Source organism: Gymnoscopelus braueri (assembly GCF_963280865.1).
Source record: "Gymnoscopelus braueri genome assembly, chromosome: 22".
NCBI lineage: Eukaryota > Metazoa > Chordata > Actinopteri > Myctophiformes > Myctophidae > Gymnoscopelus > Gymnoscopelus braueri.
In genome coordinates this window covers 31,104,489-31,118,419 of record NC_137624.1, presented here as the reverse complement: position 1 = coordinate 31,118,419, position 13,931 = coordinate 31,104,489, and the positions used below count along the sequence as shown (strand labels likewise).

At 37.3% G+C, this 13,931-nt stretch overlaps 1 long non-coding RNA gene and 2 gene segments (V, D, J or C); 1 reads left to right on the top strand and 2 right to left on the bottom strand.

The window, feature by feature from the left end:
* Nucleotides 1-828: 828 nt before the first annotated feature.
* Nucleotides 829-3,518, bottom strand: LOC308078497. The gene is made up of 3 exons (XR_013932525.1): nucleotides 2,610-3,518; nucleotides 1,583-1,701; nucleotides 829-1,331 (listed from the first exon to the last, which is right to left on the bottom strand). It is a non-coding gene; the product is annotated as an uncharacterized lncRNA (long non-coding RNA).
* A 2,315-nt stretch (nucleotides 3,519-5,833) lies between these two features.
* Nucleotides 5,834-8,890, top strand: LOC308078448 (Ig kappa chain V region Mem5-like). The segment is given in 4 exons: nucleotides 5,834-5,899; nucleotides 6,288-6,582; nucleotides 7,038-7,069; nucleotides 8,106-8,890.
* Nucleotides 8,891-11,646: 2,756 nt separating this feature from the next.
* Nucleotides 11,647-13,562, bottom strand: LOC308078954 (Ig lambda-3 chain C region-like). The segment is given in 3 exons: nucleotides 13,544-13,562; nucleotides 12,114-12,229; nucleotides 11,647-11,850 (listed from the first exon to the last, which is right to left on the bottom strand).
* Nucleotides 13,563-13,931: the final 369 nt, after the last annotated feature.

Sequence of the window (13,931 nt, the reverse complement as noted above, 5' to 3'; positions counted from 1 at the left end):
CCATAAATGTACTGTAAATATACCATGTAAAGCCCATCAGAATGAGAAACAATGTGATCACTTCATAATGTTCTAACCATGAAACTATAGTATAAGCAGACACCTTCTAATCACAGCATTAACCACCAATTTGACCCAACATGCAATAATTCAGCAAAAACTGATTTCTCCTGTAAAGAGAACAGAGCAACATGGTCAACATAAGATCATTCCTTCCTTAATGTATGTTATATAAAATATATATATACATTCTGGATCTACAAAATAACTATAAGGTGATGTTTTCAAATAACTGCAGTAGAGTAGCCTACAAAGTACAATATTTGCCTCTGAGATGTAGTAGAAGTATAAAGTATTGAAAAATCTACATAGGCTACTCAAGTAGCAAAAGTACCTCTAAGTTGTGCTTAAGTACAGGTAGGTAATTTCCACCAACTGTATTTCCGTATAGACTTAGATTTGCATGGTCATGGTAGAGTGGTTTATGCTTCTAACTATAGAGCAGGGTTTCTCAAAGTGAGTGCCGTGGCACCCTAGGGTGACTTCAGTTTGACTACTTGAAAATGACTATACTTATTAAAACGGATCTGAGTTGCACTGTACTTGGCGCGCTCCATTTCGATCTACGCCAAATATCTTCGCCAAAAATAGCAGACGCATTGTGAGCTTGTAGCTCTGCTATTTTGGGCGAATGTTACCCCCAGAATAGGGGTGCTGGGGTGTTGCAGCAGCAAGATAAACCATGACATTATTTAGTCACCGACATCTTATGGATGAAGCATCTCTCTACATCCCACAGTGTAACAGTAAAAATGAATGACAAAATGCTTACTTCATCAACATTTATTTTTATTTGCTTTTACTTTATAAAGACCATTCATTTTCATAAGCATTGAGCCAAGAGTTTTGGAATCATACCTAAACTTAAAGCAACTGTCTCTGAGTTTTAGAAGAAATGTAGACAAGCAGCTCTCTGCCTCTGACACCATGAAAGTATTTATGTCAATTTAAAAAAGGAAGGCTTCTTCAGGTGACAATGGCTTTACTTAACATCATGTGTTTTTTATTAGATTCTTCTTTCTTTCTATAAAGCCATACATGTTCAGAAGCTCTCTATCAACATGTCTCTACTTCCCACACTGTGTCCTGGTGATTTCAGTGGACTGTGTGTCTCCTTCATGGGTCACCTTGCAGCTGAACACCTCTCCCTGCTCCCACAGTGCCTTGCTCATGGTCAGGGTGCTGCTGCGCCCGTAGCGGCCGCCCTTCACCACCTCCTCTGAGGTCAGGACCCCGGCCGTCACCTCCTTCCCCTCCACCTCCCAGCTCACCTGGCAACACCATCTCATGATTACAAAATGTACAATGGATACTTGTGTGCTACTGGCTACGTATGTACTTAGAATAAGTTATGTCTCACCATAAGTAACATGTTGAGTTGTAGTTAAAATGTAAAACTAGTAAAATACATAACTGATAATAACATTTCATGATTTACACATTGTTTAAATATATATTTATGCACTATGTAACTATGAGACAACTTATAGTGTACGTTTTGGCCATGCGGTTAATAGTTTACCTGGGCTCCTGGGGGGTTGTAGCCACTGAGCAGACAGGCCAGGGTGGCTGAGTCCCCAGCAGAGAGCTGCTCAGATGAGGGAGGAAGCAGAGAGAGAGAGGGCCTGACCGACACACCAGCTGGACAGAAGAGAACACAGTGAATTCTATTTGTACCTTCAACTAGCATAGAATCATCACATGTAATAGAGAGAAGAAACAATGAATTTATATGAGCTTCATTTGACGTACAGCTATAATATAGAATCACATACAGCAAACAGATACACAATAGATGAAGTTCATTATTAGAACACGGCACTAAGACATTCAGTACTGTAGAAGAGCACTGCTGAACAGGAAGAGAGACAGTTACTATTCACTACATTTAACATGGTACAGCATCTACTGTAACATAAGTGTCTAACTGTACCGTCTATTATTAACTGTATCGTCTCTACTATATTAACTGCATAGATTAGAGTCAGAAAATCCCAGCTAAATAACTAGTTAACTTTGGTGATATACATAGTATTACTTTACTACTTAGTACTTACTACTAGTAAGCATGTTATTACTGATTAATTACTTAATTCTATCATATTTTACATTCAAGAAAAAGTTTTGTCACGGTTTTCCTATTAAATGAAAGATGTAAAAAAGCGTTACGTTATTTAATTATGATATTATGATATTATTATTATTATTATTATTATTATTATTATTATTATTATTATTACTACTACTACTACTACTACTACAATTTTAATGACATTACATTAAAACATACTACATATTGAGTCAGTTAATATTTAAGTAAAATGCACAGTATGTCATTAATGCTTTACAGATAATTATTCTGTTTTAATTACAAAACAATACATAGTACAGGTCTTTTGCTTATTACGCCACTTTTCTTCACAAAATAATAAGTACATTTTAATAATAAATGAGCTTCTGTATAAAAATAATCACTCATTTTTAGAATAAATCCAAATACAAGTCAATCATCTAAGGAAGGTAAATGCAACAATAAAATCACTACTTACTTTTGACAATGAGTTTGGTTCCTCCACCGAACGTGTACCACAGTGATCTATAGTGGTGAAACCATCGTACAAAAACCTCCTCTACACATCAATGACTTCACTCACTCACATACTGTAATACCACTGCAGCTAATGCATTATGAATAACTGACTAATACTGTTACTGTAATATTATTTTATTGCGAACGCGGGAGGAGGCGCGGCGAAGCCGCGCCTCCGACCAAGTGGAGCTTACTATGTAACCCTGCTCGGGTTGTGTCTCTGTATCTCTGTATCTCTGTGTCTCTGTGTGCACTGCCTGTGTGCAGCTCCTCTGAGATAAGTAAATGTCCAATTTAGACGTACCATACATCAAATGAAAGGTCTTTGAAAACTGAACACACCTGTCAAGGTTGCGTTTAAGCCCGCCCCTTCCCCCGGAAGCCACGCCCCGGAGAAGGCTCCTAAAAACTCCCCATTGAAACCCCATGTTAAATGAAAAGTGCCCGAATCGCTCCCAAACTTTTTCTACCCCCCCTAAGTGGGGGTCTACGAACAAATACATCGGGCTCGGATTTTGGCTCCGCCCCCCGGAAGTGGGTGAAACAGGCACTTCAAACACTTTGTTGAATTGTTCAAAAACATTCCAAGTTTTTTTTTTGTGAATTTGTATTTTTCTAAGATGCTCCTTTTAACGCAGATTTTTTTTGAAAAAAAAAAAAAAAATGTATTGGTTACTTTTTTTTAAATATTTTTTTTCATTCTTTTTTTTCTTTTTTTGCGTTCGCTTACCGCGTTCGCGCGTCTTACTTGTATTACTAACAATGATCTAGTTCTTTTTAAATACATTCTGTTCACATAGTCAGTGAAATTATTCAGTGTGTAGTGTAAAAGGTCATGTCATTGAATTTGTATTATTGTATCAATTGTAACTATAACAATGTCTTATAACTATTCTTGACCAAGTCATAACTTTTGATATACATATAAACATATACACGCACATGCATGCACTGTCGTGCACACACGCAGGCACACTCACATGCACGCACACATATATATTAAATATAAAAATCTGTATACTGTATGTGTATGTACATATATATACTCATTTATTTCTAACAATGTTTCTTATTAGCAATACAAAATGGTTGTATTCAGTAAATACATTCAGTCTTACCACAGACAGACAGGAGCCAACATCTTGTTTCAGTCACTTGGTTATGTAGGAGGTTTTTGTACGACTCTGTATCACTGTGTGAGCGGAAAGTCATCATGCTGCTGACAGTAGTAAACTCCTGCATCTTCAGTCTGGATATTACTGATGGTTAGACTGTATGCAGGATCACGTCCACTGCCTTGGTAACGACCTGATGTCATTGTTGTATCAAAATCGATGATGAATTTAGGAGCTTGCCCTGGTTTCTGGTGGTACCAGGCTAAGTCATCATCGATGGCAGTACTAGCTGTGCAGCTGATGACAGCAGAGCCTCCTGGCTGTACGGTGAGAGATTCTGGAGTCTGGTTCACCACAATGTCTCCAGTACATCCTGAAACACACAACATAGGAACATTAACTCACCTTGTTCTCATTATGCTGCTTAGACCTATATAGTCATTATATTTATAGGTATTATAACTACGTACTATCCCGGTTTAATTATTTACACTTTAACCCTATATACTTGGTTTGACCGGGGTCCCCCAGGGCTCTATACTTGGTCTGTTCCCTTTTCTCTTCATAACAACACTCTTAGCAGAAAATGGGTCTGTTATTTTCACTGAATGTTCACTCCCGAATAGGGATGTTAGAGTTCATGTGTTTAATTGTTAATGCTGAACAGGTTACTGAGTCTACAGTATATCTGCCAAATTTTCCCTGTAATGCTATTTTACGTATACCTTACAACACAGCTCAAAGTTTTAAGCAGAAAGTAGTGGTGTGTTTTATGAGTTAAAGATCACTCACCTTGGATGTAAAGGGTGATTAAGATGTATATGCAGATGACAGACATGTTGCTTTAACAGTATGATCTGTAGCACTGAGGAAAAAGAGTCACGCTGGCAGATATAAAGCACAGTGTCCTCTCTATGCAAATGAACAGGGGTGGAAGAAGTATGAGATTTTACTTAAGTAAAAGTAGCAATACCACAATGTAGAAAGACTCTGTTACAAGTAAAAAGGCCTGTATTCAAAATAGTAATAAATAGAGTAAAAGTACAACAATATTGGCATCAAAACCTAAAAGAACTAAAAGAAAAGTACCCATTATGCAGAATGGCCCATTTCACATGTCTTTTCAAACGTCTTCAAGAGTAATAAATTGGCTATTTTCGAATATACATCAAATAACATAGGGTTTGATTGGTTGCTTTTGATAAAAAAAAATGTTTTAACTTAAATACAGTACATGAGTAAATGTACTCTGTTACTTTCCACCACTGGTTTTCACATCATTAAATGAGATACCACCGTAAAATAAGATAGGAGATAAGGTAAAATCATTTAATAGTACGAGATATAAGATTAGGTAAATGTAAAATGTAAATGTTGTAAACTGTGCTCCAACATGTCCTTGTCCACTTTCACCACCTTGTCCATAAACACCCATGTGATCTTGAGTAGATGAAGATGGAGAGATGATGACAATTTATGACAAAGATTAGTCAAGTTTAATATTTCATTCATTGTGTGTTCTGCATTTCTATTGTGTTCTGCATTTCTATTGCATCTTTATATTAGGCATGTAACACACACACACACACACACACACACACACACACACACACACACACACACACACACACACACACACACACACACACACACACACACACACTACTACACACACACACACACACGGCGCACACGCACACGCGCACACACACACACACACACACACACACACACACACACACACACACACACACACACACACACACACACACACACACACACACACACACACACACACACACACACACACACACACACACACACGCACACGCACACAAACACAAACACAAGATTGTTTACCTAACTTTTGTTTGCAAACTTTTACACAAACAATCAAGTCAGTATCTATAGAATGAGCTTCTCTTGTCCAGACCATTACAAACGAAAACATGTACAGTATGTAGTCTCACCACACAACAAGTAAAATTAGTCAGTCCACTGTTCATTTGCATAGAGAGGACACTGTGCTTTATATCTGCTAGCGTGACTCTTTTTCCTCAGTGCTACAGATCATACTGTTAAAGCAACATGTCTGTCATCTGCATATACATCTTAATCACCCTTTACATCCAAGGTGAGTGATCTTTAACTCATAAAACACAGCACTACTTTCTGCTTAAAAGTTTGAGCTGCTTATTTTATTCATCAAAGCTGTCAGCTGTCAGAGGTATAGCGTAACATAATTAATGTTCCCATGTGTGTGTGTTGTAAGGTGTAACATAAATATTGTTACATGGAAGATTTGGCAGATATACTGTAAACTCAGAAACTGTGCAGATAGCATTACTAAAACATGAACCCTAGCGACCCTATTCAGAGGTGAACCAGAATTATAAGAAAAACATTTTTGGTATGAGATCAGTTCAAGAGTTTTGGCATAGATAAATAATACTCATAGATACATGGCTATAGGTCTAAGCAGCATAATATGAGAGTTAATGTTCCTATGTTGTGTGTTTCAGGATGTACAGGAGACATTGTGATGAGCCAGACTCCAGAATCTGTCACTGTACAGCCAGGAGAGGCTGCTGTCATCAGCTGTACAGCTAGTAGTAGTGACATCAGTAGTTATTGTGTCTGGTACCACCAGAAACCAGGACAAGCTCCTAAATTCATCATGGATTTTGCTACAAGTTCCACATCCGGTCGTTACCAAGGCAGTCAACGTGGTCTAGAATTCAGTCTAACCATCAGTAACATCCAGACTGAAGATGCAGGAGTTTACCACTGTCAGCAGCGTCAAAGCTTTCCGTTCACACAGTGATACAGAGTCGTACAAAAACCTCCTACAGTGAAACACCAAGTGAAGTGACTGAAACAAGATGATGGCTCCTGTCTGTCTGTGGTAAGACTCAATGTATTTACTGAATACAACCATTTTGTATTGTTATACAAACACAAAGTTATGACTTAGTTAATAATAATGAAGTAAGATATTGTTAGAATTGCAATTGATGCAATAATACAAATACAAAAATGACACTTTTACACTATAGGCCTACACACAATAATTTCACTTGAACAGTCATAAGTATTTAAAAGTACTAGATCATTGTTAGTAATATATATATAAATAACAGATTAAAGTATAAGTCAGTTATTCATAATGCATTAGCTGCAGTGTTATGACAGTATGTGAGTGAGTGAAGTCATTGATGTGTAGAGGAGGTTTTTGTACGATGGTTTCACCACTATAGATCACTGTGGTTCACGTTCGGTGAAGGAACCAAACTTATTGTCAAAAGTAAGTAGTGATTGTATTGTTCTATTTATCTTCATATATGACTGACCTGTGTTTGGATTTATTTATAAATGAATTTTGTTCCAAAAGCTTATTTATTATTAAACACTTTTTTAAATCATTTTTGGGAAGAAAAGTAGCATGAAATTCACTTTTTAATAAGCAGACCTGTAATATGTACTGTTTTGGAAAATAAATCCCCGTACAATTATCAGTAAAACATTTACGAAAGATATAATTTTGCTTTACTAATGGTTAGTATAGTTTATTTAGATGATACTGTAGCTGACTCATTATGTAGTCAATAATTGTATTTATTTATTACAGTTGTAGTAGTTATGTGTTGCATGTTATAATAACAATAATACTAATACTAATAATAATAATACAGTAGACTTTAAGTGTAATTTAAGTGAATAGAATCAACCGTCTCTCTCTCTGTTCATATACATGTAGTAGGCTACGTGTACATAGTCGTACAAACAAAGTCAAATGAAGTTAATAGAATTCATTATCATCTCTCTATGTTCACTGTATTACTGTGGTGATTCTGCTAGCTGGACTGTACATACAAATAGAATCAACTTTGATTTGATTTCTATTTGGATTCAAACACAACATCTCGTGGCATCATGAAACAAAAATCCATGAGGACAGCACTTAAAAACACTTATTTCCCAAGTGGTCCTTAATGTAAAACAAACATAACAGAGGTACTAAAACCTTCTGATATCAAAACCTTTCTCTTAAAACATATAAATGAATAGAACTAAAACAATATGCAAAGCACTCATTTAAATGAGAACAACCTATATGCTTACCCACATGTATTGAGTTCATTACTTTTACAAGTTCATTGTCAGCTTCCCCCACAAAGCCTCCTCCTACACTCTTTTTTTATGTCTGATGTCTGATGTCTGGCTTTGTTTTGTACTCAAGGGTAGGGTTGTTCCATAGTGAAATCCCTGTGTAAAAAAAAAGAATTTCTTGCTGAAACATGACATAACGCTTGCTCTTTATGGTGTTCTCTTCTGTCCAGCTGGTGTGCCGGTCAGGCCCTCTGTCTCTCTGCTTCCTCCCTCATCTGAGCAGCTCTCTGCTGGGGACTCAGCCACCCTGGCCTGTCTGCTCAGTGGCTACAACCCCCCAGGAGCCCAGGTGATCTGGGAGGTGGACGGGAAGGAGGTGACGGCCGGGGTCCTGACCTCAGAGGAGGTGGAGAAGGACGGCCGATGCGGGCGCAGCAGCACCCTGACCATGAGCAAGGCACTGTGGGAGCAGGGAGAGGTGTTCACCTGCAAGGTGACCCATGAAGGAGACACACAGTCCAGTGAAATCACCAGGACACAGTGTGGGAAGTAGAGACATGTTGATAGAGAGCTTCTGAGCATGTATGGCTTTACAGAAGGAAATAAAAAGTAAATAAAAACATATGATGTTGAGTAAAGTCATTTTTATAAATACTGAGTCTCACAGTGTCAGAGACAGAGAGCTGCTTGTCCACATTTTTTAACGCTTCTAAAACTCACTAACTGTTGCTAAATGTTCGGTTCGGTTCGGTTCTACAACTCAAAGGTTTAGGTTAAGTTTGGACACTTCAATGACGGTGAAAATAGATTCTGTCCATTGTTCAGAAATCAATAGAACACAAGATAAAATCATCAAGATGTGGTTGATTATAATGAATGTCATTGTTTGTCATTAATACCGTACACGTATGTACACTGTGGTCTGTAGAGAGATCCTCTGACTCCTGGCTTGGCTCAATGCTTATGAAAATGAATGGCTTTTAAGAAAAAGCTAATAAAAATAATTGTTGATGAAGTAAGCATTTTGTCATTCATTTTTACTGTAACACTGTGGGATGCAGAGATATTCTTCATTTTATTGTATGATTGCTTCAACACACAAAGACGTAGAAGGCTTTATAGAAGAACAATTTAATGAAATTATTGTACTCACAGTGGGAGGAGTCAGAAGATGTCAGTGATTAAATAATGTCATGGTTTATCTTGGATACGTCTGGATTGTTTGAGTTGTTCAGACATATATAGGTCTTACAGGACATCAAATATAGTGGGTCAAACAGTATTGTAAGCTTTTATTCTAATCTGCTGGGATTGACAAATCAGTAATCTGATTACAGCTGAAATATGTTTTAAGATGCATACTAGATTGAGTGTAGACGACAAAGACAAGATTCAATATAAACACCACCTCTTTTATTAAAGTTGTTCTTTATCTGCCAGTGCATGTGAATAATTTTATGTCAACCCACATTTGAATAAACACTGGTTCATATAGTGTTCCATGAATCATTAAAGCCCTGATGGAGTGTTTGGTGTCTCTGAGGAAACAACAAAACATCTGGGAGAGCTGATGCTCTATTCTAGTCAGCAGCACAGACCACTGTACCATGACTATGCAAATAAAAGACTGAAGGCAACAGTTCAATTCACAATTAATTCATACATGTGATTCCTCTGAGCTGTGATGATGTGCTGAACATGTTACTCTGTTCTCTTTCCAGGGGAAATCAGTTTGTCTTGATGATGAACTCACTGTTTAAAAGAGAACACATTTTATCTCCCCTGTCCACTTGCCCTTCAAGACAGATGGGCTTATTTTCAATGGCAACGTCAAGTAGGCCAAGGAAGACACTCCACCTAAAATGTTTCTAATCGGCCTCATGGTTGCGCTATACCTGGCCACTTTACGTTTTGGCCTATAACTCTTGAACTGTGGGGTCATACAATTAAAGAGAGAAAGTTCCCTGGATTCCTTGGATCATGGCAACTCCCCATATAGGCCACGGCCATTATTATCTCACACTTACATTATCTCTGGAGACATGCGATAATATGAGTCCGATTTTTCATATTCCATTCTGATTGCCTGTAATTGCCATCCAAAGTTTGTAGGAGGGGTCTATTTCACAAAAGAATGACTAAAATCATGAACGCATCGTCCAATCCCCAAATTGTAATCACATATTGGGGCCTCTACACAACTCACAGCTAAAAGCAGTTTCACTGTCTTAAACCTGATTATGAAACTTTTAACATCTGCTCAGTGGACAGTGAAACTGTGCTAACTGTTAGCATTTCCCTTAAGACTTAGATTTGCATGGTCATTATGGTAGAGTGGTTTATGCTGCTAACTATAGAGCAGGGTTTCTCAAAGTGAGTGCTGTGGCACCCACTTATATCCACCATACTTAGTGAAACGGAGCTGAGTTGCACTGTACTTGGTGCGCTCTTTTTTTTTAATCTACGTCAAATCTCTTCGCCAAAAATAGCAGTCGCATTGTGAGCTTATAGATCTGCTATTTTGGGCAAATGTGGGATGCTGGGATGTTCGAATGATTAAACGTGAAGTATAAAGTTATTTTCAATCTGTCCTAATGGAAACGGATATTGTCTGAAGTTTTCCTCGTGACATACTGTATCTTAATATGACATAAATGTAAGGGTCTAAACTAAAGTAACCATGTCTGCTGGTGAAGCAGAAGGTCCCAGGTTTGAGCCCCAGCAATGTGTCGAGGTGTCCCTGAGCAAGACCCCTAACTACCCCCAGCACTGAAGTCTGAACTGAAGAGCAATCAGCTGGGTGAAGCTGGAAACTGAATTTCCCCCGAGGGATCAAATAGAAATATTATACCTGTTTCCTCAGAGACTCACACTGCTTTTACAAACACACCTAAACAATCAGGTTTTTAATGCTTCATGGAACACTAGATGTTCTGATCCAACCGTCTTTAACCAGTGTTTATTCAAAAATGGGTTGACATAAAATTATTCACATGAGTCACAGATAAAGGACAAAGAGTAATGTGGTGATTTATATATTGAGTTTTCACTTTGTGATCTACGCACAATATAGTATTCCAATAAAGAGGTTTTCTTTTCTTTTTTACGTCTACCTGGAATCAGATCATTGCTTTGTTAATACCAACAGATTAGAACAAAAACATACTTAATACTAAAACATACTTTCAGTACTGTTTGACCCACTATTTGATTTATCACCAGCAGATATGATGTACAGTACAGTATGTGTGTCTGAAGAACTCAAACTATGCAGATGTAACATTTATTTTTATTTGTAAAGGCCATTCATCCAAGCCAGTAGCCAGAGCATACAGTCCACACTGTGAATGTACGTACGATATTAATGACAAAGAGTGACATTCATTATAATGAACCACATCTTGTGTTCTATTGATTTCTGAACAATGGACACAGAATCTATATTGATTAGACTGAAGTGGCCGAACTCAAACCTGATGACAGTAATTGTGCGTTTTAGAATCATACATGAACATAAAGCGACAGTCACTGAGTTTTTGAAGAAATTAAGCAGCTCTCTGCCTCTGAAACTGTGAAAGTATTTAAGTCAATTTCAAAGGAAGGCTTCTTCATGTTTTACTGTTTGACTCACCAACACGGGGGGATGTGCATGAATTTGATCACAAAAGTATTAATGACAATCACATTACTTAATGTCATGTGTTTTTATTTGCTTTTTCTTTCCTTCTCTGAAGCCATACCTATTCAGAAGCTCTCTATCAACACGTCTCTCTACTTCCCACACTGTGTCCTGGTGATTTCAGTGGACTGTGTGTCTCCCTCATGGGTCACCTTGCAGCTGAACACCTCTCCCTGCTCCCACAGTGCCTTGCTTATGGTCAGGGTGCTGCTGCGCCCGTAGCGGCCGTCCTTCTCCACCTCCTCTGAGGTCAGGACCCCGGCCGTCACCTCCTTCCCCTCCACCTCCCAGATCACCTGGCAACACCATCTCATTACAAAACGTACAATGGATACTTATGTGGCTACGTATGTACTTATAAGTTACTCTCACTCTCACCATAAGCAACATAGTTCACATATGTTATGTATTCAAACAGAAGGAGAACTTTTCATGATCTACACATTGCTTGAATATGTAATATATATTTATGCACTATGTAACAATGAGACATAACTTACTATATGTAGTGTATGTTTTGGCCATGTGGTTGTACAGTAATTAGGAATGGTTTATTCACCTGGGCTCCTGGGGGGTTGTAGCCACTGAGCAGGCAGGCCAGGGTAGCTGAGTCCGCAGAGAGCTGCTCAGATGAGGGAGGAAGCAGAGAGACAGAAGGCCTGACCTGCACATCAGCTGGACAGAAGAGAACACCATAAAGAGCAAGCGTTATGGCATGTAGAGTTTCTGTATTGTGAAGTAAAACAGCAAGAAATTCCTTTTTTTGCACAGGGATTTCACTATGGAGCAACCTACCCTTGAGCACAAACAGATGCTTTGTGGGGGAAGCTGACAATGAACTTGCAAAAGTAATGAACTCAAAACATATGGGTAAGCATAGTGAAATGTTGTATTTGAATACAAATCAAATCAAAATGAATTATATTTGTACAAGTGGCATAAAATCACCTACAGTGATACCGTACACATGGAAGAAGCTATGAATTATATGCACTTCATTTGACATTTACTTAATTATATAACATTTTCCATTCAACCTATTTTAGAATTTTACAAGTCATGGTTTTCACATCAAATAAAGACGTAAAAATGCTACATAAGCTATTTAATTATGATATTATTATTATTAGTATAACAAAACATGCAGAGCATAACTGCTAAAAATATTCACTTATTTAAGTAAAGTAAATAAGCATATATTTCATTAATGCTTTACAGACTATTATTCTGTTTTAATGACTAAACAGTAAATATTGCGGGTCTTTTGCTTATTAAAAAGTGAATTTCATGCAATTTTTCTTCACAAAATAATAGAATTTAATAATAAATTAAATTATTCAATCAAACTTTTAGAATGAATCCAAACACAGGTCAGTCATCTATGAAGATAAATGGAACAATAAAATTACTACTTACTTTTGACAATGAGTTTGGTTCCTCCACCAAAAGTCAACCACAGTGATCTATAGTGGTGAAACAATCGTACAAAAACCTCCTTTACACATCCATGACTTCACTCACTCACATACTGTAATTACACCACAGCTAATGTACTATGAATAACTGACTTATCTGTTATTTATATATTACTAACAATGATCTAGTACTTTTTTAAATACTTATGACTGTTCACACACTTTTCACACACTTTGTGAAATAATTCAGAGGATAATGAAAAATTATTTATGATAACTATTAATGACTTCAGTTCATATATATATATATATATATATATATATATGTATATGTGTATATATATATATGTGTATATATATATATATATATATATATATATATATATATATATATATATATATATATATATATATATATACACACACACACACACACACACACACACACACACACACACACACACACACACATTGAATATATAAAAATATATTATGTACATAAGGTATATACTTGAACTATGTTTCTTATTAATAATACAAAATGGTTGTATTCAGTAATTACTTTGAGTCTTACCACAGACAGGAGCCATCATCTTGTTTCAGTCACTTGGTGTTTCGGTGAAGGAGGTTTTTGTACGACTCTGTATCACTGTGTGAACGGAAAGGCGTTATACTGTTGACAGTAGTAAATTCCTGCATCTTCAGTCTGGATGTTACTGATGGTTAGACTGTATGCAGGATCACGTCCACTGCCTTGGTAACGACCTGATGTCATTCCTGAAGAAAATCTGATCATGAATTTAGGAGCTTGTCCCGATTTCTGCTGGTGGTACCAGGCACAATTACTACCGATGGCAGTACTAGCTGTACAGCCGATCACAGCAGACTCTCCTGGCTGTGCTGTGACAGATTCTGGAGTCTGGCTCATCACAATGTCTCCTGTACATCCTGAAAAACACAAC